Source organism: Bufo bufo, chromosome 7 (genome assembly GCF_905171765.1).
Source record: "Bufo bufo chromosome 7, aBufBuf1.1, whole genome shotgun sequence".
Taxonomy (NCBI): domain Eukaryota; kingdom Metazoa; phylum Chordata; class Amphibia; order Anura; family Bufonidae; genus Bufo; species Bufo bufo.
This window is the reverse complement of record NC_053395.1, coordinates 225,030,505-225,041,167: the sequence shown is the minus strand read 5'-3', so window position 1 is coordinate 225,041,167 and position 10,663 is coordinate 225,030,505.

Below are 10,663 nucleotides of genomic sequence, written 5' to 3'. Positions count from 1 at the left end.
TCAGGGATGAGGATGACTGTAGGACAGGAGAATACAGTCTATTACCCCCTGTTATCGGCCATTTCAGGGGAAAGGATGACTGTAGGACAGGAGAATACAGTCTATTGCCCCCTGTTATTAGCCATTTCAGTGGAGAGGATGACTGTAGGACAGGAGAATACAGTCTATTGCCCCCTGTTATCAGCCATTTCAGGGATGAGGATGACTGTAGGACAGGAGAATACAGTCTATTGCCCCCTGTTATCAGCCATTTCAGGGGAGAGGATGACTGTAGGACAGGAGAATACAGTCTATTGCCCCCTGTTATCAGCCATTTCAGGAGAGAGGATGACTGTAGGACAGGAGAATACAGTCTATTGCTCCCTGTTATCAGCCATTTCAGGGGAGAGGATGACTGTAGTACAGGGGAATACAGTCTATTGCTCCCTGTTATCAGCCATTTCAGGGGAGAGGATGACTGTAGGACATCAGAATACAATCTATTGTCCCCTGTTATCAGCCATTTCAGGGGGGAGGATGACTGTAGGACAGGAGAATACAATCTATTCTCCCCTGTTATCAGCCATTTCAGGGGAGAGGATGACTGTAGAACAGGAGAATACAGTCTATTGCTCCCTGTTATCAGCCATTTCAGGGAGGAGGATGACTGTAGGACAGGAGAATACAGTCTATTGCCCCCTGTTATCAGCCATTTCAGGGGAGAGGATGACTGTAGGACAGGAGAATACAGTCTATTGCCCCCTGTTATCAGCCATTTCAGGAGAGAGGATGACTGTAGGACAGGAGAATACAGTCTATTGCTCCCTGTTATCAGCCATTTCAGTGGAGAGAATGACTGTAGGACAGGAGAATACAGTCTATTGATCCCTGTTATCAGCCATTTCAGGGGGGAGGATGACTGTAGGACAGGAGAATGCAATCTATTGCTCCCTGTTATCAGCCATTTCAGGGGAGAGAATGACTGTAGGACAGGAGAATACAATCTATTGTCCCCTGTTATCAGCCATTTCAGGGGAGAGGATGACTGTAGGACAGGAGAATACAATCTATAGTCCCCTGTTATCAGCCATTTCAGGGGAGAGGATGACTGTAGAACAGGAGAATACAGTCTATTGACCCCTGTTATCAGCCATTTCAGGGGAGAGGATGACTGTAGGACAGGAGAATACAGTCTATTGCTCCCTGTTATCAGCCATTTCAGGGAAGAGAATGACTGTAGGACAGGAGAATACAGTCTATTGCTCCCTGTTATCAGCCATTTCAGGGGAGAGGATGACTGTAGGACAGGAGAATACAGTCTATTGCCCCCTGTTATCAGCAATTTCAGGGGGGAGGATGACCGTAGGACAGGAGAATACAGTCTATTGCCCCCTGTTATTAGACATTTCAGGGGAGAGGATGACTGTAGGACAGGAGAATACAGTCTATTGCCCCCTGTTATCAACCATTTAAGGGGAGAGGATGACTGTAGGACAGGAGAATACAGTCTACTGCCCCCTGTTATCAACCATTTCAGGGGAGAGGATGACTGTAGGACAGGAGAATACAATCTATTGCCCCCTGTTATCAGCCATTTCAGAGGAGAGGATGACTGTAGGACAGGAGAATACAGTCTATTGCCTCCTGTTATCAGACATTTCAGGTGAGAGGATGACTGTAGAACAGGAGAATACAATCTATTGCCCCCTGTTATCAGCCATTTCAGGGGAGAGGATGACTGGAGGACAGGAGAATACAGTCTTTTGCTCCATGTTATCAGCCATTTCAGGGGAGAGGATGACTGTAGGACAGGAGAATACAGTCTATTGCCCTCTGTTATCAGCCATTTCAGGGGAGAGGATTACTGTAGGACAGGAGAATACAATCTATTGCTCCCTGTTATCAGCCATTTCAGAGGAGAGGATGACTGTAGGACAAGAGAATACAATCTATTGCCCTCTGTTATCAGCCATTTCAGGGGAGAGGATGACTGTAGGACAGGAGAATACAGTCTATTGCCCCCTGTAATCAGACATTTCAGGGGAGAGGATGACTGTAGGACAGGAGAATACAGTCTATTGCCCCTGTTATCAGCCATTTCATGGAGGAGGATGACTGTAGGACAGAAGAATACAGTCTATTGCTCCCTGTTATCAGCCATTTCAGGGGAGAGGATGACTGTAGGACAGGAGAATACAGTCTATTGCCCCCTGTTATCAGCCATTTCAGGGGAGAGGATGACTGTAGGACAGGAGAATACAGTCTATTGCCCCCTGTTATCAGCCATTTCAGAGAGAGGATGACTGTAGGACAGTAGAATACAGTCTATTGCTCCCTGTTATCAGCCATTTCAGGGGAGAGGATGACTGTAGGACAGGAGAAAACAGTCTATTGCCCTCTGTTATCAGCCATTTCAGGGGAGAGGATTACTGTAGGACAGGAGAATACAATCTATTGCCCCCTGTTATCAGCCATTTCAGAGGAGAGGATGACTGTAGGACAGGAGAATACAGTCTATTGCCCTCTGTTATCAGCCATTTCAGAGGAGAGGATGACTGTAGGACAGGAGAATACAATCTATTGCTCCCTGTTATCAGCCATTTCAGGGGAGAGGATGACTGTAGGACAGGAGAATACAGTCTATTGCCTCCTGTTATCAGCCATTTCAGGGGGGAGTATGACTGTAGGACAGGAGAATACAGACTATTGCCCCCTGTTATCAGCCATTTCAGAGGAGAGGATGACTGTAGGACAGGAGAATACAGTCTATTGCCCCCTGTTATCAGCCATTTCAGGGGAGAGGATGACTGTAGGACAGGAGAATACAGTCTATTGTCCCCTGTTATCAGCCATTTCAGGGGGGAGTATGACTGTAGGACAGGAGAATACAGACTATTGCCCCCTGTTATCAGCCATTTCAGAGGAGAGGATGACTGTAGGACAGGAGAATACAGTCTATTGCCCCCTGTTATCAGCCATTTCAGGGGAGAGGATGACTGTAGGACAGGAGAATACCGACTATTGCCCCTGTTATCAGCCATTTCAGGGGTGAGGATGACTTTAATACAGGAGAATACAATCTATTTTCCCCTGTTATCAGCCATTTCAGGGGAGAGGATGACTGTAGGACAGGAGAATACAGTCTATTGCTCCCTGTTATCAGCCATTTCAGGGGAGAGAATGACTGTAGGATAGGAGAATACAGTCTATTGCCCCCTGTTATCAGCCATTTCAGGGGGGGAGAGGATGACTGTAGGACAGGAGAATACAATCTATTGCCACCGTTATCAGCCATTTCAGAGGAGAGGATGACTGTAGGACAGGAGAATACAGTCTATTGCTCTCTGTTATCAGCCATTTCAGGGGAGAGGATGACTGTAGGACAGGAGAATACAGTCTATTGTCCCCTGTTATCAGCCATATCAGGGGAGAGGATGACTGTAGGACAGGAAAATACAGTCTATTACCCCCTGTTATCGGCCATTTCAGGGGAAAGGATGACTGTAGGACAGGAGAATACAGTCTATTGCCCCCTGTTATTAGCCATTTCAGGGGAGAGGATGACTGTAGGACAGGAGAATACAGTCTATTGCCCCCTGTTATCAGCCATTTCAGGGATGAGGATGACTGTAGGACAGGAGAATACAGTCTATTGCCCCCTGTTATCAGCCATTTCAGGGGAGAGGATGACTGTAAGAGAGGAGAATACAGTCTATTGCCCCCTGTTATCAGCCATTTCAGGGGAGAGGATGACTGTAAGAGAGGAGAATACAGTCTATTGCCCCCTGTTATCAGCCATTTCAGGGGAGAGGATGACTGTAGGACAGGAGAATACAGTCTATTGATCCCTGTTATCGGCCATTTCAGGGGGGGAGAGGATGACTGTAGGACAGGAGAATACAATCTATTGCCCCCTGTTATCAGCCATTTCAGGGGAGAGGATGACTGTAAGACAGGAGAATACAGTCTATTGCTCCCTGTTATCAGCCATTTCTGGGGAGAGGATGACTGTAGGACAGGAGAATACAGTCTATTGCCCCCTGTTATCAGCCATTTCAGGGGGGGGAGAGGATGACTGTAGGACAGGAGAATACAATCTATTGCCACCGTTATCAGCCATTTCAGAGGAGAGGATGACTGTAGGACAGGAGAATACAGTCTATTGCTCTCTGTTATCAGCCATTTCAGGGGAGAGGATGACTGTAGGACAGGAGAATACAGTCTATTGTCCCCTGTTATCAGCCATATCAGGGGAGAGGATGACTGTAGGACAGGAAAATACAGTCTATTACCCCCTGTTATCGGCCATTTCAGGGGAAAGGATGACTGTAGGACAGGAGAATACAGTCTATTGCCCCCTGTTATTAGCCATTTCAGGGGAGAGGATGACTGTAGGACAGGAGAATACAGTCTATTGCCCCCTGTTATCAGCCATTTCAGGGATGAGGATGACTGTAGGACAGGAGAATACAGTCTATTGCCCCCTGTTATCAGCCATTTCAGGGGAGAGGATGACTGTAGGACAGGAGAATACAGTCTATTGCCCCCTGTTATCAGCCATTTCAGGAGAGAGGATGACTGTAGGACAGGAGAATACAGTCTATTGCTCCCTGTTATCAGCCATTTCAGGGGAGAGGATGACTGTAGTACAGGGGAATACAGTCTATTGCTCCCTGTTATCAGCCATTTCAGGGGAGAGGATGACTGTAGGACATCAGAATACAATCTATTGTCCCCTGTTATCAGCCATTTCAGGGGGGAGGATGACTGTAGGACAGGAGAATACAATCTATTCTCCCCTGTTATCAGCCATTTCAGGGGAGAGGATGACTGTAGAACAGGAGAATACAGTCTATTGCTCCCTGTTATCAGCCATTTCAGGGAGGAGGATGACTGTAGGACAGGAGAATACAGTCTATTGCCCCCTGTTATCAGCCATTTCAGGGGAGAGGATGACTGTAGGACAGGAGAATACAGTCTATTGCCCCCTGTTATCAGCCATTTCAGGAGAGAGGATGACTGTAGGACAGGAGAATACAGTCTATTGCTCCCTGTTATCAGCCATTTCAGGGGAGAGAATGACTGTAGGACAGGAGAATACAGTCTATTGATCCCTGTTATCAGCCATTTCAGGGGGGAGGATGACTGTAGGACAGGAGAATGCAATCTATTGCTCCCTGTTATCAGCCATTTCAGGGGAGAGAATGACTGTAGGACAGGAGAATACAATCTATTGTCCCCTGTTATCAGCCATTTCAGGGGAGAGGATGACTGTAGGACAGGAGAATACAATCTATAGTCCCCTGTTATCAGCCATTTCAGGGGAGAGGATGACTGTAGAACAGGAGAATACAGTCTATTGACCCCTGTTATCAGCCATTTCAGGGGAGAGGATGACTGTAGGACAGGAGAATACAGTCTATTGCTCCCTGTTATCAGCCATTTCAGGGAAGAGAATGACTGTAGGACAGGAGAATACAGTCTATTGCTCCCTGTTATCAGCCATTTCAGGGGAGAGGATGACTGTAGGACAGGAGAATACAGTCTATTGCCCCCTGTTATCAGCCATTTCAGGGGGGAGGATGACCGTAGGACAGGAGAATACAGTCTATTGCCCCCTGTTATCAGCCATTTCAGGGGAGAGGATGACTGTAGGACAGGAGAATACAGTCTATTGCCCCCTGTTATCAGCCATTTCAGGAGAGAGGATGACTGTAGGACAGGAGAATACAGTCTATTGCTCCCTGTTATCAGCCATTTCAGGGGAGAGAATGACTGTAGGACAGGAGAATACAGTCTATTGATCCCTGTTATCAGCCATTTCAGGGGGGAGGATGACTGTAGGACAGGAGAATGCAATCTATTGCTCCCTGTTATCAGCCATTTCAGGGGAGAGAATGACTGTAGGACAGGAGAATACAATCTATTGTCCCCTGTTATCAGCCATTTCAGGGGAGAGGATGACTGTAGGACAGGAGAATACAATCTATAGTCCCCTGTTATCAGCCATTTCAGGGGAGAGGATGACTGTAGAACAGGAGAATACAGTCTATTGACCCCTGTTATCAGCCATTTCAGGGGAGAGGATGACTGTAGGACAGGAGAATACAGTCTATTGCTCCCTGTTATCAGCCATTTCAGGGAAGAGAATGACTGTAGGACAGGAGAATACAGTCTATTGCTCCCTGTTATCAGCCATTTCAGGGGAGAGGATGACTGTAGGACAGGAGAATACAGTCTATTGCCCCCTGTTATCAGCCATTTCAGGGGGGAGGATGACCGTAGGACAGGAGAATACAGTCTATTGCCCCCTGTTATTAGACATTTCAGGGGAGAGGATGACTGTAGGACAGGAGAATACAGTCTATTGCCCCCTGTTATCAACCATTTAAGGGGAGAGGATGACTGTAGGACAGGAGAATACAGTCTACTGCCCCCTGTTATCAACCATTTCAGGGGAGAGGATGACTGTAGGACAGGAGAATACAATCTATTGCCCCCTGTTATCAGCCATTTCAGAGGAGAGGATGACTGTAGGACAGGAGAATACAGTCTATTGCCTCCTGTTATCAGACATTTCAGGGGAGAGGATGACTGTAGAACAGGAGAATACAATCTATTGCCCCCTGTTATCAGCCATTTCAGGGGAGAGGATGACTGGAGGACAGGAGAATACAGTCTTTTGCTCCATGTTATCAGCCATTTCAGGGGAGAGGGTGACTGTAGGACAGGAGAATACAGTCTATTGCCTCCTGTTATCAGCCATTTCAGGGGAGAGGATGACTGTAGGACAGGAGAATACAGTCTATTGCTCTATGTTATCAGCCATTTCCGGGGAGAGGATGAATGTAGAACACGAAAATACAGGCTATTTCCCCCCTGTTATCAGCCATTTCAGGAGAGAGGATGACTGTAGGACAGGAGAATACAGTCTATTGCTCCATGTTATCAGCCATTTCAGGGGAGAGGATGACTGTAGGACAGGAAAATACAGGCTATTGCTCCATGTTATCAGCCATTGCAGGGGAGAGGATGAATGTAGGACAGGAGAATACAGTCTATTGCTCCCTGTTATCAGCCATTGCAGGGGAGAGGATGACTGTAGGACAGGAGAATACAGTCTATTGCTCCCTGTTATCAGCCATTTCAGGGGAGAGGATGACTGTAGGACAGGAGAATACAGTCTATTGCCCCCTGTTATCAGCCATTTCAGGGGAGAGGATGACTGTAGGACAGGAGAATACAATCTATTGCCCCTGTTATCAGCTATTTCAGGGGAGAGGATGACTGTAGGACAGGAGAATACAGTCTATTACCCCCTGTTATCAGCCATTGCAGGGGAGAGGGTGACTGTAGGACAGGAGAATACAGTCTATTGCACCCTGTTAGCAGCCATTTCAGGGGAGAGGATGACTGTAGGACAGGAGAATGCAGTCTATTGCTCCCTGTAATCAGCCATTTCAGGGGAGAGGATGACTGTAGGACAGGAGAATACAGTCTATTGCTCCCTGTTATCAGCCATTTCAGGGGGGAGGATGACTGTAGGACAGGAGAATACAATCTATTGCCCCTGTTATCAGCCATTTCAGGGGAGAGGATGACTGTAGGACAGGAGAATACAGTCTATTACCCCCTGTTATCAGCCATTTCAGGGGAGAGGATGACTGTAGGACAGGAGAATACAGTCTATTGCCCCCTGTTATCAGACATTTCAGGGGAGAGGATGACTGTAGGACAGGAGAATCCAGTCTATTGCCCCCTGTTATCAGCCATTTCAGGGGAGAGGATGACTGTAGGACAGGAGAATACAGTCTATTACCCTCTGTTATCAGCCATTTCAGGGGAGAGGATGACTGTAGGACAGGAGAATACCATCTATTGCCCCTGTTATCATCCATTTCAGGGGAGAGGATGACTGTAGGACAGGAGAATACAGTCTATTACCCCCTGTTATCAGCTATTTCAGGGGAGAGGATGACTGTAGGACAAGAGAATACAGTCTATTGCTCCCTGTTATCAGCCATTTCAGGGGAGAGGATGACTATAGGACAGGAGAATACAATCTATTGCTCCCTGTTATTAGCCATTTCAGGGGAGAGGATGACTGTAGGACAGGAGAATACAATCTATTCCCCCCTGTTATCAGCCATTTCAGGGGAGAGGATGACTGTAGTGCAGGAGAATACAATCTATTGCCCACTGTTATCAGCCATTTCAGGGGGGAGGAGGACTGTAGGACAGGAGAATACAGTCTATTGCTCCCTGTTATCAGCCATTTCAAGGGAGAGGATGACTGTATGACAGGAGAATAGAATCTATTGCCCCCTGTTATCAGCCATTTCAGGGGAGAGGATGACTGTAGGACAGGAGAATACAGTCTATTGCCCTCTGTTATCCGCCATTTCATGGGAGAGTATGACTGTAGGACAAGAGAATACAGTCTATTGCCCCCTGTTATCAGCCATTTCAGGGGGGAGGATGACTGTAGGACAGGAGAATACAATCTATTGCTCTCTGTTATCAGCCATTTCAGGGGAGAGGATGACTGTAGTGCAGGAGAATACAATCTATTGCCCCCTGTTATCAGCCATTTCAAGGGGGAGGATGACTGTAGGACAGGAGAATACAGACTATTGCCCCCTGTTATCAGCCATTTCAGAGGAGAGGATGACTGTAGGACAGGAGAATACAGTCTATTGCCCTCTGTTATCCGCCATTTCATGGGAGAGTATGACTGTAGGACAAGAGAATACAGTCTATTGCCCCCTGTTATCAGCCATTTCAGGGGGGAGGATGACTGTAGGACAGGAGAATACAGTCTATTGCCCCCTGTTATCAGACATTTCAGGGGAGAGGATGACTGTAGTGCAGGAGAATACAACCTATTGCCCCCTGTTATCAGCCATTTCAAGGGGGAGGATGACTGTAGGACAGGAGAATACAGACTATTGCCCCCTGTTATCAGCCATTTCAGGGGAGAGGATGACTGTAGGACAGGAGAATACAATCTATTGCCTCCTGTTATCGGCCATTTTAGAGGAGAGGATGACTGTAGGACAGGAGAATACAGTCTATTGCCCCCTGTTATCAGCCATTTCAGGGGGGAGGATGACTGTAGGACAGGAGAATACAGTCTATTGCCCCCTGTTATCAGCCATTTCAGGGGAGAGGATGACTGTAGGACAGGAGAATACAGTCTATTGCCCTCTGTTATCAGCCATTTCAGGGGGGAGGATGACTGTAGGACAGGAGATTACAGTCTATTGATCCCTGTTATCGGCCATTTCAGGGGGGGAGAGGATGACTGTAGGACAGGAGAATAAAATCTATTGCTCTCTGTTATCAGCCATTTCAGGGGGGAGGATGACTGTAGGACAGGAGAATACAGTCTATTGCCCCCTGTTATCAGCCATTTCAGGGGAGAGGATGACTGTAGGACAGGAGAATACCATCTATTGCTCTCTGTTATCAGCCATTTCAGGGGGGAGGATGACTGTAGGACAGGAGAATACAATCTATTGCTCTCCTTTATCAGCCATTTCAGGGGGGAGGATGACTGTAGGACAGGAGAATACCATCTATTGCTCTCTGTTATCAGCCATTTCAGGGGGGAGGATGACTGTAGGACAGGAGAATACAATCTATTGCTCTCCTTTATCAGCCATTTCAGGGGGGAGGATGACTGTAGGACAGGAGAATACAATCTATTGCTCCCTGTTATCAGCCATTTCAGGGGAGAGGATGACTGTAGGACAGGAGAATACAATCTATTGCTCCCTGTTATCAGCCATTTCAGGGGAGAGGATGACTGTAGGACAGGAGAATACAGTCTATTGCTCCCTGTTATCGGCCATTTCAGGGGGGGAGAGGATGACTGTAGGACAGGAGAATACAGTATATTGATCCCTGTTATCGGCCATTTCAGGGGGGGAGAAGATGACTGTAGGACAGGAGAATACAATCTATTGCCCCCTGTTATTAGCCATTTCAGGGGAGAGGATGACTGTAGGACAGGAGAATACAGTCTATTGCTCCCTGTTATCAGCCATTTCAGGGGAGAGGATGACTGTAGGACAGGAGAATACAGTCTATTGCTCCCTGTTATTAGCCATTTCAGGGGAGAGGATTACTGTAGGATAGGAGAATACCGTCTATTGCCCCCTGTTATCAGCCATTTCAGGGGAGAGGATGACTGTAGGACAGGAGTATACAGTCTATTGATCCCTGTTATCGGCCATTTCAGGGGGGGGGGGGGGATGACTGTAGGACAGGAGAATACAGTCTATTGCCCCCTGTTATCAGCCATTTCAGGGGAGAGGATGACTGTAGGACAGGAGAATACAATCTATTGCCCCCTGTTATCAGCCATTTCAGGAGAGAGGATGACTGTAGTACAGGAGAATACAGTCTATTGCTCCCTGTTATCAGCCATTTCAGGGGAGAGGATGACTGTAGGACAGGAGAATACAGTCTATTGCTCTCTGTTATCAGCCATTTCAGGGGAGAGGATGACTGTAGGACAGGAGAATACAGTCTATTGCCCCCTGTTATCAGCCATATCAGGGGAGAGGATGATTGTAGGACAGGAGAATACAGTCTATTACCCCCTGTTATTGGCGATTTCAGGGGAGAGGATGACTGTAGGACAGGAGAATACAGTCTATTGCCCCCTGTTATCAGCCAT